Raw genomic sequence first — 17,752 nt, 5'->3', positions numbered from 1 at the left:
AGGTGAGCTGTGTTCCGTGGCAAACCATCTGCTGCTGCCCACAGCCGGAACTCCTGCCTGACAGAGGGAGGTGCTGCCCCACCTGCTCCCAGGCACACACCCAGCAAGGAGAGAGGCTGCATCCACAGACACTGAGTGCAGCACGGACATAGCAGAAAGGTCACAGTAAGACAGGTGTCACGGGACGTCATTTTAACACACCCAGTTGCTCAGTGCTCATAACTGTCCTGTTCTCACTGGAGCTATTCTGTATCAACACATGCCACTCCCTTGACCCTCAGTAAGAGCAGACAAAAGTGTCTGAGCTCAAAGCCAAGTGCCAGCCCCCCACGGCATGTACAAAGATTCAAGAAAAATCCATTCCCTTCTTCCTCTGCCAGGGAGTCAGTGGATGCTGGATTCCATCTACAGGTTTTTGCCTCTCACCACACAGACGAGGAGCAATTTCCAATACACACGCTCATTACGCTCCAGCGGAGCAGACAATAAAGGAAAGGTAAGCGGCAGCCAGAGGACTGTCTGCACACAGCAGCCAATGAGGGGGAAGCTGTCCTCATCGTGCAAAATTGACTCAGACACTTCCAGAAATTCACATCAGATATCCAGCCTCTCTGAACAGATAATAAATACGTCTGACCCAATAATCCAAGTGTTATCTGTGTTTCAACTACCAAATCAAACAATACAGCTACACACCTGATGTAATTTTAATAACATAACACCACAAAGAGCAACGGAGCGCAATAGCGAAAGCAGACAAGGGAACATTGATTTTCAGATTGCATTCCACTATAAACATCAAGCTGCTGGTGGTTTATCTGAAATATAAGCAGACCTAAGCAGAGCAAAAGAGGCTGGAGTTCATGCATTTAGGCTGAAGAGTGCTTAATGTGCCAACCCCAGTGGATCCTGCAGGCAAGCTGCCTCTGCCAGCCATAAACAGGAATTCTTCATTCAGGATCAATGCAACTTCAGCTACGGTTGTACTAATTGTAGTAGCTGGATATCGACAGTGTTCATGTACATGTTATGCATTACAGCTTCCTGCCTACAGGGGAAGAATTTAAACTTCTTTGAGCACAGATGATTACACCTTATCTTAAAGCCTTGACCAAACTCCTTATGCTCACGGTACGTACGTTTTAACACCCTGAACATATTCAGCTCTCACCCTCTGCTTGTAGTCCCAGGAAGTTTTTCAAGCACAGCCTCTGGGGAACCTGTCCATAGGAGAAGGAAGCTCACTGCTAGCTTTTGCTGTCATTTACTTGGTTATCAACCAGGTATAACTTCCCCAACATCAGATGAATTATTCCTTTGTACAACTAGGAAATAAAAAAAAAATATAATATATTGGATTAAATTCCAGAATTAGCACAAGAAATTCTATGTTCTGAAGTTTTACAAAAAATCAGGCTAACTCAGAGGTTATTCTGCTTTAAAAAGAAAAAGAAATACACAATAGAGTTATGGAAATTATATGAAATTAAGTTACAAAAACATGCAATGTAGTAACAACACTATCAGACTACTTTTTTACATTTAGAATATATTTAAAAAAAAAAAAAAAAAAAAAAAGCTGTGTTGATTATGAAACAGCAGGTAAAGCATTTTTCCAATTATTTGTAAGGAAGTTGGGTTCCGTGCTTCGAAAACTCATGAAATTTATTTTGAGGTAAAGTGAGGGGGTTTGGGCATTGTTTGGGTGGATTTTTTGTTAATTTCTCCCCTATAAAATTAATATCGAGGCATCTTCACAATTCCCACACATGGAAAATGCACATTCATAACCATAAAGATCATCAGTTTTCAGCCTGGAATGCAGCTGACCTTTCCTTTTTCAGCCATTTCAGTTTCTTAGCTTCGACAAATGGATATTTACTCTTTTTCCTTTATTTCCTTTTTTTTTTTTTTTTCTTTTTTCTTTTTTGGAAATGTTCCATTCACAGTGTGCTAGGGGATTTCACTCAAAGTAACACATGCTCCACAGATTAGCAGGCTCTTAAAAATATGCTTGTTTCTCTTTATGGGCTTGGTCTGTTAAAAAGAATTTAAAGGAAAGACACCCATTACTTCTGCGGGTATTGGATTGGGGCCTAAATTATTGCTAGTGCTGAACATGCACAGTCAGAAAGCATTTCAGAAAACATGTGCTTTTGAGTATAAAGCGGATTTCCCTGAGATCCTTTCCAAACTCCAGTGACTAGCTCTGGAGAAGACATCTGCTCTCCCACGGAGCTTCTCCCTCTAATGAGGGGCAGGATCAGGAAATCCCTGACTACTCACAGTGGGGTTTCATGTCACTTATCTCAGGCTTTTTTGTCCTCCACACACTCACACAGCTCTTTTATACACCGGGTTCTCCACTTCCCATCCTACCCTGGCAGCTTCTCCTCTAGTCCATCCACGGGAATAATGCTGGCAGCTCACAAAACCCGAATTGTTAGTGAAGCACCCATTTCGATGTGGTCACATTCTCCTGTGGTTGCACCGTGCCCCATGTGTACACACCATGTGTATATCTGCATTAAATGCATCTTGTGAGCTGAGGAGAAATGTCTCAATGGACCCAGCTATTGCATGTGATGTACAAAGGACATTTTGCAGAGTCCTAAACATTTCCCTGGCAAGACTATCAGTGGGTTCACCAGTTCATTACAGAATGCTAATTACATCCCATCAAGTGACCTGAAACTACTCAGCAGTACTGGGTTAAGTATGCTTCCATGGGAAACACCAGAAAGCTAAACCTCTCTACAGCTGGCTTAGAAAAGATTAGTTTACAGAGACGTCTGCTCCTTGTCAAAAAATTCCTTCCATTTCTTTCTTTCATGTTATACACAGACAGATCATTATTGGCTTGAAATTGCAGAATCCATTTCTTCCCCTTAAGAAAATCCATGGTAAGTCTTTCTGGGTTAAACTAGTAATTTAAAGAACTAAATGAAAACAGGCAGAAATGGGTTTCTGAAAATAAACATAGGTTTAAAAGATAGTTTTAGTTTTAAATGGAAGCAGAAGCGCATGCATAGAGAGCTGATTTTTTTCCTAAGTGAAACCGGAATTGGAAATCCAGTTGTGAGCACTCTGGACTGCTCAGCCACTCCCACTTATTCCAGTTACCTCTCCATTTCCCTGCTACGGCAACGCTCGCTTACATCTTCTTGTCTTTAATTAGGCATCCATCCCACAAACTGTTTATGGCAGCAGTCCCCCATTAACTGCAACAGGGCCTGGGGTCTGTCAAGCTGCACAGAACACTTGCCCCTCTGTACAGGGCTCAGTCTGACTTACATTGGCTGGTTTTGAAAAGCATCCCATATGCTGAAGACCAATTCCTAAGAGATCAGGCAAGAAAGAACAGGAGCCTGCTTAGATACTAGTACAAAAATTTCAAATTCCAGATTGTTTTCTAGCACCAAGCCATCTCTTTATTATTACAGCTCTCCCATGACTTTTCTTAACTGGTTTTAAAGCTCTCCAGGAGGAGGTAAGTTTATTTACAAGCAGGGAAACTGCACGGGAAAAACTGATAGCAGAGTCAGAAACAGAACTTCAGCTCCCCAGTCCTAGGCCAGCATAAAATACGCTAAGCTACACTTACTTTTCAGGAAGCTGCTACAATCAACTCCTTTAACTGTTGCATTAGCACTTGTGAGTGTGCTGGGATAATTTTAAATCCCTCCTACCGAGGGAGACAGAGCGGGTTAGCTTGTGCATAAAATACGCTCATATGCATTTCTGATTTGATGTCTACAGTACCCTGCGTGTTTTATGCTAAAGCAGAAGAAAAAGCTTCAGGAGACTGTTTCCACCACACTGCTGAAATGGCAGAATATAAAGACATGCATGGGGAAGTCAGGAATTGATTCACACATATGTCCTATCTGTTCCAGTTCTGGCTGCATTAACAGCAAGGCTCCTGTGACTTCTCTCTGCCAGTTATGCTCAATGTCAGTTTAGGGAAGGGAAAACTATTCATGTCCAGCTCCTAAAGAAGCTCCTGCCTTACCAACAGTATTGTGGCACTGCTGAAAATGCCAGACTCAGTGGAGATACAGAGTTTAAAGCTAAACTCATCAATATGGAAAGGGGAGGCTGACATCGCTCAAATCTGCACACTCACCAGGTCTCTTCTTCCCTGACAGTTTTGCTTCAGCCCATCTCAAAGGTGCACTCTTGAGCACTGCAGCATTTGAGCTCTGCTCTCCTCACAGCATGAGAGCTGTCTGACCCCAATGGTCCTGAGGTGACAGGGGTGACAAGTGACAGCTGACAAAGAGTGACAAGAGAGAACATTTGCAGAGCTAAGATATGCCAAAGAGAACCCTGGAACATGGAGCTGGGCTCTTAGCTGGAGTAGTAACCTTTGGGTCCACAGGTATTAACTGTTTGAATTTGATCATACCCTCAGTTCTTGAGGAACGGATTGTGACCAAAGCCAAAAAAGGGATCTGGCTAAGGAATGCAAAGAAAGTAGGAGCTGCCTTTAATAAGGGATGTATTTGGTTGGTCCTTCACAGTTCAGCTGTGCACAATGTGCTCCAGACTTCTTTATATTCTGGTTCTACTCAAAAAAAATACAGTTAATTTAGTCAAATGTTGGGGGGAGAATCATTCATCTAGAGAAAATAATGCATCCGAAAAAGCTAAAGAACTTCTTACAGAGCTACTGCTTTCCAGGAAAGGAGCATGAGAGTCAGAACAAACAAGGAACTCAACATGCAGTGGGATCAGCAAAGCCATACATCAACAAAAAATGGAGAGCTGAAGCAGAAAGGTCATTTAACTTGAGTTGGAACAGTATATACTCCACCCCAGCTCATCTGCACAAAACAGTGGGTGCATTCGCACCCCTAATGAGCAGCTGACCTAAGAGGGCAGTAACACCAACACACATGGAGCCTGAAGAGAATATAGGAACACAGATTTGACATTTAAAAGCTGGAGAAAACAGAGTGAAAATGGTGAAGACAGCTCTGTATTTTCTGAACTGTCTCAGGAGGGTACAAGATGGGAAGCAGCAGTACCATTGGAACGCCCTCTACATTTCTGAACAATCTGAGAGAATGTGCTTCTAACTTTTGCGCTTGCAGATTCCTTGTTTCCTGTCCTCCAGCAATTAACACAGAGGATATGCCTGACACACAGGATGACACAATAGGAAACAGCTCTGGAGACCTTTGGGAAGCGCACACCCCTGCTGGGGTGTAATGCTGTGCTGGCCCTGTTCTCCAGGCACAGGGCCTTGGTGAGCTGAAGCATGCACTGACAAACTGCACCTTCAACAGGAGCTCACCAAATGGGACAGAGGTCCCAGCACTCCCCAGCAAATGGATGGCAGGTGGCTCTCAGGGATTAAGAGAGCTCTCCACAGATGTAGCCAGTACAGGTGTGACCAGTACGTGACCATGCTCCTCACTGCTTGAAGTATTTTCTCACACAACACTGAAAATTTTTATGTCTCTGACTCAGCAATGGTTAAACACATACAACCAAGTACCTGATCTAAAGCAGAAAGACTATCAGCTTTCCTTCAACCATGGAGGCATCCCTCTGTGGCCTGGAAAACGCACAGTGATGGTACAAAACAAAAAACTGCCAGAATGGCTGGATGTAAGCACGTGCAAATGCATCCAGGATCCATACACATTCCATGTGGGGAGGGCAGGCTAAGCCACCCTCGCAGTGTGTGCATACCAAGTGGAGGCTTTGCATGCTACCAAAGAGAATACATGAGGTGTCTTTTTGCCCAGACAAACACAATTCAAGTATTCTCTGTGGATGGCTCAGAAGCAAAATGCTAACACACTAAACAGCATTCTAATGAGACGGTCCCATCCCTGAAGATCTGACAGCTCCATTTATATGGGACAATCTTGTCTGGGTAATTGGAAAGAAGGATGGCATATAGCTTAAATGTTCAGAATTGCCATATGATTTAATTTGCCATGTGATTTTCCATGTCCTTCTCCTTTGCTTGGCTTTGGTCTGTTGTCTGATAATACAGAAGGTAAAAGAAGAAGTTCTGTTGGAAGCCTCCAACATGCCACATTCTAAAACATTCAGGGTTAATGAGAGGAAACAAGGCTTTTCTTAAAAGTGTTGTTTTCTCCACACTCAGAAGACATGGGAGCCCATTGAGACTAGTGGAAGCTATAAATTTAAAATGCAGCTCAGTGACATAAATGGTGGTATCTAGAATTAAATATTGCAACACAGACAATCCAGGGTCAGTACTGGTTCTGCCACTGACCCCTGCTCAGTCTCCCAGTCAGCTGCAGCCCTGGTTAACCTGGTTATCATCTAGAAAATGGAATTCAAAAATGGAGTCCTAAGTAGGCAATGTGATTTGTGCCTGTGCTAGTTAAAAAGGTACCAATAATTTTGGACAACTAAAAATCTGTGGATTTCACTTCAAATTCAAGGTGGTTTTTGCTAGACTAAAAGAATAAGTTAAGACAGCCACTCCCATGGTAGTGTCAACTAAAAACCTGTCCCAGAGTCATAGGTTTGGGACCCAACATTTCAGCTTGGACTTGTCTGTAGTTTTAATCACCAAGAGAAGAAAATTCCTCATTTGATTGAAACCACTCATCAACAGAGCTCTCCTTACTGATCGAAGAAAAGTGATTATGTGCTTTTTTTTTGAGAAGGAAAATGACTGTTCCTGAAAAAGAGCTCACAAACGCCAATGTCCATTTTCTATAGAGTTCTGAATTACATTTCACAGTTCCAGATAAAAATTAATGATCTCTGCAGTGTGGAGAATGCTCCAGCTGGGATCTCTTTTTCTTTTATTCTTAATGCCTTACAGCACAAACACTGAGCAGAATGTCCTCACAGATATAATTGTGTTCTATCACGATACTAGACAGACACAGTGCTGAGACCAGACAGTAATTTACTCACTGAGGCTCTGATCCAGTTTCATTGAAATCAATGTAAAGGTTTCCTCCAACTTGAATGGCTATTGACTGGATCAATCTTTTTCTCTTCATAGCTGAACACAGCAATTTCCCATTATTGTTCTGTGACCTTGCTTTCTCATTAAACTTCACTCAAGGGATTCATGAGATACAGAGTACTGCATATGGAAGACAACTCAAGAGATTTATTTTACCCAATCATGTCTAAATAAAGTAGTGACAAGCAGGAGAACATACTTGTTTTCCTATCATGCAGTCTGCTGGCCATCATGAGAATGTCAAGTTTTACTTTAAAGGTAAGGTAAAATCTTACATATAATACCCAGACCTCACCTTCTACAAAACCATGGCAATGTGTGCAGTGGGGTAAGCTAAGGACGAGTGGAACTGCAGTGTGGCTGGGGTTTGTTTGAATCAGACACTTCAATGCCTATAACAAAAGTTTGGCTGTTCGTGCTCCTTCATTGAACTCTGCTGGGTCATCCAGTCTGTCGCTCTCGCACACAACCACACTATTGATCCTCTTCATAAACAACCACGATCCCCACTAAACACACTCTCCCTTTCAGAAGCAGTGACAGAAAACTGCCTCTCACTTCTCTAGTGGCCAGAACATTACAGTTCCCAGTCTGAACTCACAATCAGTGGACACATACCTAATCCTGTGCCAGCCTAGTACTTTAGATTAAATCGTTCTTTCCTTCCCTGGTACTAACACTCGTGATATATTTATGAACACTTATACCCTCTTTCCACCTCAGCTCTGCTGGGCCAAGCAAGCCAGGCTGTTTTCATTTCCTCTCTAATGATGGTTCTTCACTCTGTTTAGAATACTTTGTACCTTGCAGTACTTAAAAATACTTGCGTAAATTTAGACAAATTATTATATTTTACGGACAGATTAAGCTATGATGACCTTCTGAATTACTCAGAGTACAGAATACCACCTGTAATTCCTGCATTTTGGACATAATTTCAGGTTGAACTAGGCCATATATTTAATAAGCAAAGAAACAAGTTCATAATACTCAAATGCATCAGGTACTGTAATGTGCTCAGGTATCAAAATGGTCCCAAACTCAGTGAAGGGCATTCAGAGAGCGGAGCAGTAAAAACCAGCAGCCATGAAAAATGCTGCATTGTTTTAACAAATACATGTTCTATGATATGCTGAGCATCACAAAGTGCTTTCAAAGTTAAACTCGTTATTTATCCTATATTTATAACAATACCAAGCTTTTTTTTTTACAAGGGGGAATCTCAGAAACAGTTCCACTTGTTTTTATTTCTGTGCAAATATTTTAAATCATTCCAGGAGTACAGAGGGAAGACAGTACCAAAGAAAACACAGAACTGGAAAGGGAAATTTCTAAAGATAAAAGTCAAACTAGCTTTGAGGTTTTTATCCAAACCAAAAAACATACAGAAAACATAATGGCAATATTGGGTCTTACATTCTATTTTGAAAACAATAATGTAATGCAAGAATAGGTCCTCATGCAGCAGAGTATGTTCATCCCTTGGCCACAGATCTTCAGCCTGTGCGGGTGCGCAGCATGCAGAAATATCCTATCAGGATCCGAGACATCCGTGGACTGACCCTTCCAAGATGAGCTGAGGCACCCCTGGGCATCTCACCCTCCATTATTTCAGTGACTCCAGTCAGCTGGCCCTAGGGCTCACTCCTACAGCAAAGCCCTCCTTCATTTGAGATTGCTTTGAAGCAAGTGGAACTATTTGCATGGTACTAATTTTGCATGAGCAAATACAGTGCAACCTGGGGCCTAGCTTTAAGAGGTCCTGAGCCCCCACAACTTCCATTGGCTGCCTCTAAAGCTCAGAGTCTTCAAGAGCAGAGCCAGCATATCCTCAGAGCCTGATATTTCCACAACCTCAGAAGCACTGAAAACTGAAGCACAAGGGTTATCAAAGGAGTGTGTGAAAACGTACCAGATTGTATACTGTACATTAATACTAAATGTGTATCTGTCTAGTGCTCCCTGCAGCTGGTCTGCCAGTGAGACACCAACCAGGACAGTTCCACAATTGGAAAAGCAGATGGGCTGTGATATTTCCATTACAAAGAACCAAACAAGGCCTTGCTGCCCACAGGTCCATGTACATATGCTTCCCCAGGACTGATGATTTATGAGCTAAAAAATGGCAAGGCACTGCATACATCTGTGAAGGTGTTCTAGTCTAAAAAAGATCTGTGAACACTGGGGTTTTTCCATCACTGGCCATGTAAACACTGCTGCAATAAGGAATATGAGTATTGTTAAGTCTGAATCTACAGTTTTCCTGTAATGTCTGGATTTAATTTCCAGTAAGTCTGCACTTTACAAGAACATTTTTTCCCCCCCAGTTTTCTTTGGCTCAATTTTCCAGGACCTTGTATTTGGTTACAAGGGAAAGAAAGCAATCCATAAAATGTTTTTAAAACAGTATATCCTATGGATATGGGGCAAGACACGTCTTTAAAAATACAAGCCAAACCATCACTTCTTCCTCTGCCCCTTCAAAGGCTTTTGCAAGTGTTGCAGTTATTGCCCTATCTTTATTTCTGAAAACAATTGTGCTTCAAGATCTGGCCATCCCTTCAGGCTATCGGCTTCATTAAAAGCTTCATTAAACAAACTGCTTCACTTTGTACTGAAACAAATTAGGAATACTTACACGATCAGTCAGCTGAGCAGCAGATAATGAACAGCTGAGAGACAGTAACAATCTAAATCAGTACAGCTGTTTAAAACACATGGACATGACTATCCTTCAAAATCTGCCATATCCTGGTAAAATAAATACTCTAATAGACACACTCCTTCCACACCTAGATTTCTTAAGTACCCTTGTGTAGTTTGCTGTAACCATATGGGATCCAGGACAGAACTAAGGGCAGAAATCAGTTTACCCTTGCTGCATCCACTTCTCAGCTGATCTCACCCCTGGGTATTGGCAGTAGCACCGGACAGGTTCCCTTTTTATCTGAACTTCTTCCAGCAAATTCCTCTTAACCAGCACTGCAAACGCATTTTAGTCTACAAACAGCTCTAAGGCTGATTTTATTGTAGTCCAGAAAGCATTTGCATTTGCACAAAAAAAAAACCAAAAAAACCCAAAAACTTAGACAAAGAACTATCACTGAGGAAATCCTGGCAGATTCATGAATGCTCTAGTAAATATGTTTTGGCGTGAACATCTCCAAAATGGACTCATTTAAGCCCCCTGATTTTAGTGAACACATCTCCCATTCATTCAGACTGATGACAGATTCACATGTGGCTTGCGTACATTGCACCAGCGGCCACCAACAAATGAGAGCCATGCAAAACCACAATGGGCTACTCTGAGGCAACTCTAAAACTGAGATTTGTCTCCATAAAAGCCTATATGAACACTTACTTTAAGTAACAAACAAATTTATCAAGTCATAAGTCCCTGTGAGAAGACAAAAACCAGAGCTATGCTTGCTGAAAGCAGTTGCTGTGATTTAGATAAGGGATCTTGAATCACAAAGAAGCTCCCTGTTTAGCACAAGCCACTGATTTACTGATGCAGTGGCCTAAGCAACACATTGCGTTTTCTAAAAGGGCCATGGCACCCCGACTACCAAAACAGGCGATACAAGCTCTCATCACGCACAAAAGCAGATTCTCTGTATGTATGCACAGATTCATATGATAATCTTTTACACAAATCCACCCCAGAGACACAGGTGAATATGAAACAGTCTGAAAGAAACTCCTACTTATTTCTAATCCAGGAAATCAGACTAAAATTCCTCAATGGGGTTTGGGTATTCTGTTTGTTTTATTTTGTTTTGCAGAAGGAGAAAATCCATACTCTGTACTCCCAGGATGAGGAGATGCTGTATGCCAAATATCAGCATGGAGCACATTTTTACAGCCAGCTTCTAAACCCATGAATAAAGAAAAGGGCTTAGCGGAAATACTGACAGAAGTTTAACCACAGTGGGCCAAAGTTAGCCCTGCGTAGGTGCAGGCAACTCCACTGATGTTAATGGACTTATACCAAGGCTGGAGCTGGCCCAGTGCCTCCAGCTGGCACAGCTAAAATCTGCAGGCGTGATACAGAAAGACAGCAGCCTGGAGGGACTGGACACTTCCCTCTGAACCTGGCGGGATTCACGTTCATCAGAATGGATTGCATCAATTCCTCCATGAATGAGCACCTGCAGATTCACCCACAATCAGCTCTAAGGAAATTCAATGATGCCAGTTTTTCATGGGGCAGTGATTATGGATTACAGTGCTCCCAGTAAACTGTAAAGCCTGAGGGATGATAATGTGCCCCTCACTGGCAGAAACCTCCATCAGGCTTCCTTTTGCACACAGTCCCGCGCTTTGTTTTTTCCCTAAGAGAAAGACCACACAGGGATTTTGACATCCTGTAAATGGAAAGCTGTAGTTGGTTTCTAAACATGATGAATCTGATCCTGAGGGCCTTAGCTTCAGCAGGGAATGAATGAGCAAGCTCAGGAAAAACAATGGTGCATTATCAAATTAATTTCACAGCACAGACCACGTGAGATTCCCCAGAGTCCCTCCAATGCCAAAACACAATCCAATTGTGTGGATCAGCGGCACAACTGCTGTCATCAACGGTAAATTAACTGGCCAGACTCATCCCCTGGTGCAACCTCACTTGAATTACTGAATAGGACAGTGGGATCCTGCAATAGACAATTTTAATACCAAATTTGACCAGTTTCAGGTTTTGCCATTAAGCCGAATTTCCAGTCTTTGTCTAGATTAGCAGATATAGTAATATTGCATAAAATCCTGCTTTATTGAAGAGATCCATATAGGCATAAATTTTGTCCATATGGAGCTCCACCACTTTGAAGTAAATCATGCTTGCTCCAGTTTCATTAATGGAATGACAGTGGGTCACAGCAGGTGACCTCCAAATCCTACACACACAGGGAAGCATAAATACCCTCACACAGCCTGACACAGACTGTATCTGTATCACAATCAAACTGAAAGTGATTTAGGCTACAGTCCTGCAAAGAATTCTGCATGGGCACATCTAGAAATGTACATTGCTGAAAAGCTGCCCTGAGCAAAGCAGCTTTGTGTTAACATATGCTGAGTACCTTGAAGCGTGCACACACTGAAACAGTGCAGCACAGCACAAGATCTTGCAACACTGTGGAAACCAACATGACGGGTGTGTTGGGGATTTAACTGGAGACATTCAGGGTTAAGTTATCTGCTACCATGAGCTGAAAGATGAAAACTTTCTGACTGCAACTCCTGGAGGTTCATTACAGACTAAGCCCCTGCAGATGAGGCAGACACTTGTCAAGTGCTACAGCGTAACTTGCAGCCGCAGTTCTACGTCTCACATGCTCTTAATTCAGCAGTGTGCTCTAAAGAAAGGTGATGCTGATTCACAGTAAAAAAAATGTAGTGATATAGCAGAGAGCAGTGATATCATACATGACATAAGAGGTATGAATCAAGAAGTTTAAATAAAGCAAAGGGCAAGATTGGGTACTTAAAAACCAGCAAGAATATTGTGGATATAACAGGCTAGAAAGAAAAAGACCTGGGCCTATAACTGCATTCACAAGTCTCTTGAGCCATTATCAGGGCATAGTTGTTAAAAAGAAAAATCAAGCTACATCACTGTATTAAAAAACATTTTTCTAGCAGAGGTGAAAAAGTATTAATAGAACTGTTCAATACAGTTCTATCTCATACCCAAAACAAAGGAATTCAAACTTGAGTAGGTCCAGAGAAAAGCTACTCATGCTGTGAGACACTTTATGGATCTCATGAGCTTAGATTGGTTTAGGAAAACAAAAGCTGAGAGGGGATACGATTACTAACTATAAATATATCAGTATAAAATAGCTATTTAGGGTAAAAGAAAGTGTTCATACAAGAAATGAAATTATATGAGCTGTCCCTGAATAGTATCAGCTTACACCTTCAAAAATATTTCTGGCTATCAAAGGGCTGAGTTTCTTCAATAATGTTCCAGTGAGAATAGTGGGAACAAGATAACTATTAAAAGTGGGTCTTGCTGGGACTGAACAACCTACCACCTATCAAGAGCAGGGAGCAGGGTCAATAGAAAGAAAGAAATAGAGATATCATCCCAATCTTGCATCTCTGTGGGGTACTCTCTGGGACTCCCCAGCCTTGGTGAGGAACCAAAGTCCCACCATACATGGGCTTATCACAAAATGGTGGACTCTCACTGTACTGTAGCTTTCCTATGTCTTTTTTCACCTGATAGATTCAAAAGGCATCCTTCTTAAAAAATACTAAAACAATCTGGCCAAAATTTAAGGGAAGATTACAAGATTTGAGAGCAGAATGATTGGAGGGGAGTAGCAGCTGAGGAAGAAAATACTTCAACAACAGGACTGTTAATAAAAAGATAAATAAAAACATACAACAACTTCAATCTAAGCAATAGCTATGCCTATAAAGAAAGTAACAACAGTAAATCTTGTGGCAGCATGTTACCACTTGTCAGATGAACATAAAAAATTGACTCCATGAGTGCTCCTAGCCCATAGCAAATGAACGAAGCATGTTAACCAAAACAAATAACTTCTAGCAAGATTTTGGAGATGAGCAGCTGGAGTGATAACATCTTACTCTAGGTCGACTCCAACTACAACATATTTGATGGCAGCCTCCACTGTGCAGAGAATCAGCCATCAAAGAGTAGCTCATTACACTGTGGCTATGATGTAAGTAGTCACACCAGTGTACTGCAGGCAGCTGCAGCAATAAGCCTTCCCTTACACTTATAAATTCTATATGATTTATGTATTTGGGGGTGTAAAGCATAATTTGCATGACGTATTTAGAAAGCTTTAATTAATTTAGCGATTGATGCTCTAAAACTACTGAGTGAAGTTAAGACTTTTTAAAATTGTTAAATTATATTTGGGAATTAACACAAGCAGGGCTGAGTAATCACCACTTCATGTTCATGTATAGTTCATTCAGTTCAATTAGGTTCTGGTATATAATGAAGAAGAAAAAGCAGCCAAACAAAATGCTATTGCAAGAATCTGAGTGACAACTAGTACAGTTCACAGAATAGTAAGAAAAATAGTAGATTTTCTTTAATCCATTAAAAGATAACAAGTCTGAGAATAATTAAGAAGGCAGGATATATACTCTTCATGGTAGAGTTATCTCATGCTCAGAGTGATGAAGTATTTCATGAACTATGTTTAGAAGACATTCCATCCTGCCCAGCAATACAGTGACAGGTACCTGTTTAACTGTATATTATACAGATGTACAAATATTTTAGGAGAGAAGAGAAAGAATACCATAACCAGTTGAAATGCTATGGAGAATTACAAGCAGACTCAAATACAGGATATCTTGAACATTCCTTGTTGTAGGGAACACCTGGAATGCTTCCTCTTGGAGAAGAGGATAAAAGTATTCCTTGAATTCTCTTCTGGTTTTACCTTACTAACTACCAGTATGGTAGGAGAGAAGCAGTGAAAAAAAAAAAAAAACAACCAAAAACAGCAACAAAAAAACCACCAATATCACTGGCATCAAGGATTAAAAGAGATCAACTGAATTTTTAGAGAAAAATACATATTTTTTTTACTGTGTCTCACAAGGTGGTTGGTGAGCTTACTTGTAAGAAGTCTGAGGAGGGTAATTTAAAAGAGAGGAGTTGGTTGATACACCAGCAGTGAATATGAATCCAGATTATCCAAACTCATCAATCCTAATTCTCTGTATGGAGAAATTTCTCCACAGCCCCTTTCTCTTGGTGTAGAAGCTCAAGAAAATCAATCAATATATTTTACTTTTGTTACTAGCCACATACATTCCCTCCAGCTGCCTACCCTGTCCCCTTGGTGACGTTGCTTAGTGCCTACTCACACACAAGACCAACACACATTTCTCTGGAGATTTATTCTCCTCTGTGTCTCACTGTGGCACCAAGAATACAAATTGATCCAATTTGCCACCTGTCAGGACTCAGGGACTCAAAAGCAAAGAGCGCTGCGGTATGAAATGGATGGATACTGACCGTGATAAAACAGTTCAGATTATCAGAATTACTTCATCCCTTAAAGATAAGGACTCCAGCAACATCCTACCCTTTGGCAGAGGAACGCAACACATGAATATTAATTATCACCCTCAGTTCTGCACTGAAGATCTGGTTGTTTGTGACTCTTCTCAACTTGTGAGAACCCAGACAACCCCAGCCCAGGTAGGGATCTGCAGGATGCCAGTCACATCCTCTTCATGCCGTGTCAGAACACGCCACTGGCCGGTATGCCCAGCTATCAGCAGAGGTGCTGGTACCACGAATCTCGAACGCCTCTGGTTTCCATGTACCCGTGCTGACAGACGCAACTGCTGTCGATCTATCAGTGAGCTCTCCACAATCAAGAAGTCCACATCAGAAAGACAAAACCTCTTACACATCCATCTTTCTCAATTTGCCAGGCACACCAAGAGGAGAGCATGAAGCGGTGCTAACTGACTGGAGAGCAGATGAACGCTGTAACATTGTGCTGCGCAGGCAGCACAGTCAACTCCTGCAGCAGACGCTCATTTGATCAAAAGTGGCTCTGCTGGCAATCTACGTTTCTTTATCCCACGGAAAAGGAGCTTTAATCTCTGTTTTAAACTTGACTTCTACTTGCTGCCCTGAGGAAAATCAAGGCCAGATAAACGATTTTCAAAGACAAGACAGTTTCTTTTCTTCCAGATTCAGAAAATGATTTTGTCTTGATGAATAATACAGGCTTTAGTCATTTAACTCAACTCTGAGCTACAAAGAACCTCTGCTCTCTCCAGGTAACCTAGGACACATGCATTTTTAACACACCTGTCTCAAAATGAGTTTTCAGGGCGGGCAGGTAATCAAAAATCTACCCTGTAATCTGGATAATGAGATATAGAGCCATTTGAAACCACTCAACATGCAGCCCCACACTGTCACTTCTCAGATTCATTTTATTAAGGATGGCTACATTGTAAAGCATTTTTCTATTGCTGGGAGAAGAAAAGAAGTTTGGCAAAACTAGTATTTTTTGTAGCTAAGTGTACTTCCAGAGCTTCACAGAAACCTGAAACCTCACCAGAAAGTAGAGAAAAAGACCACCAGTTATTCCACAACATCAAAGTACAGATAATTTAAACAGAGAAAAGAGTTTCCTCTGAAATTGCCGGATCTAACATCAATATTGTCTTGACATGTCCTTTTCTTTCTCATTTCTAATTCTTTCCTTGCATCCACACACCAAACTTCTCTCCACATTCAAACCACTTGCGCTTTTGACACCACAGCTTGTTTCTGTATCATTCAACATCTCCACCACTTGGTTCCTGAGCAAGGCAAATAATCCAGCCCCACATCAAAACAACAGGTAGGAGCAATCTGAAAACTTCACAGGTTTCTGTAATGGAAGACAGCAAGGAACAAGCAAGGTCTTATTGCCAAACAGCAAGGAAATTAATGAAGCTTTCAGATGCCCAACTGGCAGCAATAGTGCGTTAAAAGAATGTAAAAGAGGGGAGAAGACCATCTGCCTGCCAACTATGAGCACTCTCTGGCTGGTGCTAAAACCTCCACTGACTGCTGGGCTTGAAATTCAGGTATTAAAATTTAAGAGATGTGTTCAAGACTTTTATGAAATGAATGTGATTTACACCAAAAGACACAGCCAGTGATGCTTCTTACCCTCTCTTACTTTTACTAGTCTTTTTCCTCTAAATGGATTTTCTGGATCTTTGACCACCAGTAAGATTTCAGGCTTCCAATAAAGGATTCTTTTTAAATTACAATGACTCACAAAATAGATGCAATTCCAGATTGCTTGCTCATTAAGCTGAAAAAAAGAAAATGGTGGTCTAATCATCAGGCTAAAGGATGGCAAAGATAGCCTAAAAAGAAGTGTTTCCTCTGAAACCTTTCAGATTCAGATCTGGTAAAAACAAAAGGAAAGGCTCTAGGATTTGGCAGTAGCTGAGCCTATTTTGAAGATAAGGCACTATTTGACAGAACAGGGATTAGTATTTGGTCAAATATGAAGTTTCACAATTGATATTGCCCCTAACTCAGAGCTGGGAACACCAAAGTATCTCAGTTACATTTGTACCCATATATCACACACCTAGACACAGTTTGGGGACAGCAATCTGTACAAATCACGCACAAGCCTCCATTGAGAAGCTGTCCTGACTTATCAAGCAAAATCACTTTCCTAGGGCAATGAAATAATCAGGTGTTCACATATCAGAAAAGGGGGTCAGTGGCTTTCCGCTGCATGGACTCATCCTGTTCCAAGCCTACGTTTGTAGTAGTAGTGTAGTAGCACCACATTTTCAAAGGTATCCGAAGCAACAGATTTATGCAGAGCCCATAAGATGCACATGTTAGTTTAACAAAGGACATGCTGTTGTTTGAGCTGAGCATAAACTGGTGGCACAGGAAGATGTACATCTCCATAGTGAAACTTGCAGTAGTATTACACTGCGATTTGTACGAATGAAGCTTATTGATCACTCACATAAAGTATGGTAGCAACAGAGCCATCTACAAATACTGGAAAAGTGTAAAAAACTAGAAGGGGTTAACTGGGTGAATGGGCAAAAAATTAAGGAAAGTTTAGACTGATTGTTAGACAGAGTTCACTACTGGACAATGATATGCCTTCCTCAGGGAAGCAATAGGTGTTTAGTTATTTAAAGCCAACAGGAGAGAATGCATTGGAGGGAATAGTTCCACATTAGTAAGAGAAAGTGGATAGGCTGTCAGCCTTTTCCAGTTCTAGTTAGCTTATAATT

General features: G+C 41.3%; 1 protein-coding gene across 2 annotated transcripts in view; it reads right to left on the bottom strand.

The window, feature by feature from the left end:
* The window catches only part of SEMA5B (semaphorin 5B), a 267,532-nt gene that overhangs the window by 230,353 nt on the left and 19,427 nt on the right, over window positions 1-17,752 (bottom strand). The window contains exon 1 of one of the 2 annotated variants that reach the window (XM_040069357.2): window positions 1,172-1,245. The exons of the other annotated variant lie outside the window; for it this stretch is intronic. The gene's annotated coding sequence lies outside the window, so the exon portion shown is untranslated. Of the gene's footprint in view, window positions 1-1,171; window positions 1,246-17,752 lie in introns of those variants that run through there. 2 annotated transcript variants of the gene reach the window in all.

Source organism: Hirundo rustica, chromosome 7 (assembly GCF_015227805.2).
Source record: "Hirundo rustica isolate bHirRus1 chromosome 7, bHirRus1.pri.v3, whole genome shotgun sequence".
NCBI classification, from domain to species: domain Eukaryota; kingdom Metazoa; phylum Chordata; class Aves; order Passeriformes; family Hirundinidae; genus Hirundo; species Hirundo rustica.
The sequence above is the reverse complement of the archived record's forward strand: the minus strand, read 5'-3'. Positions and strand labels throughout refer to the sequence as shown.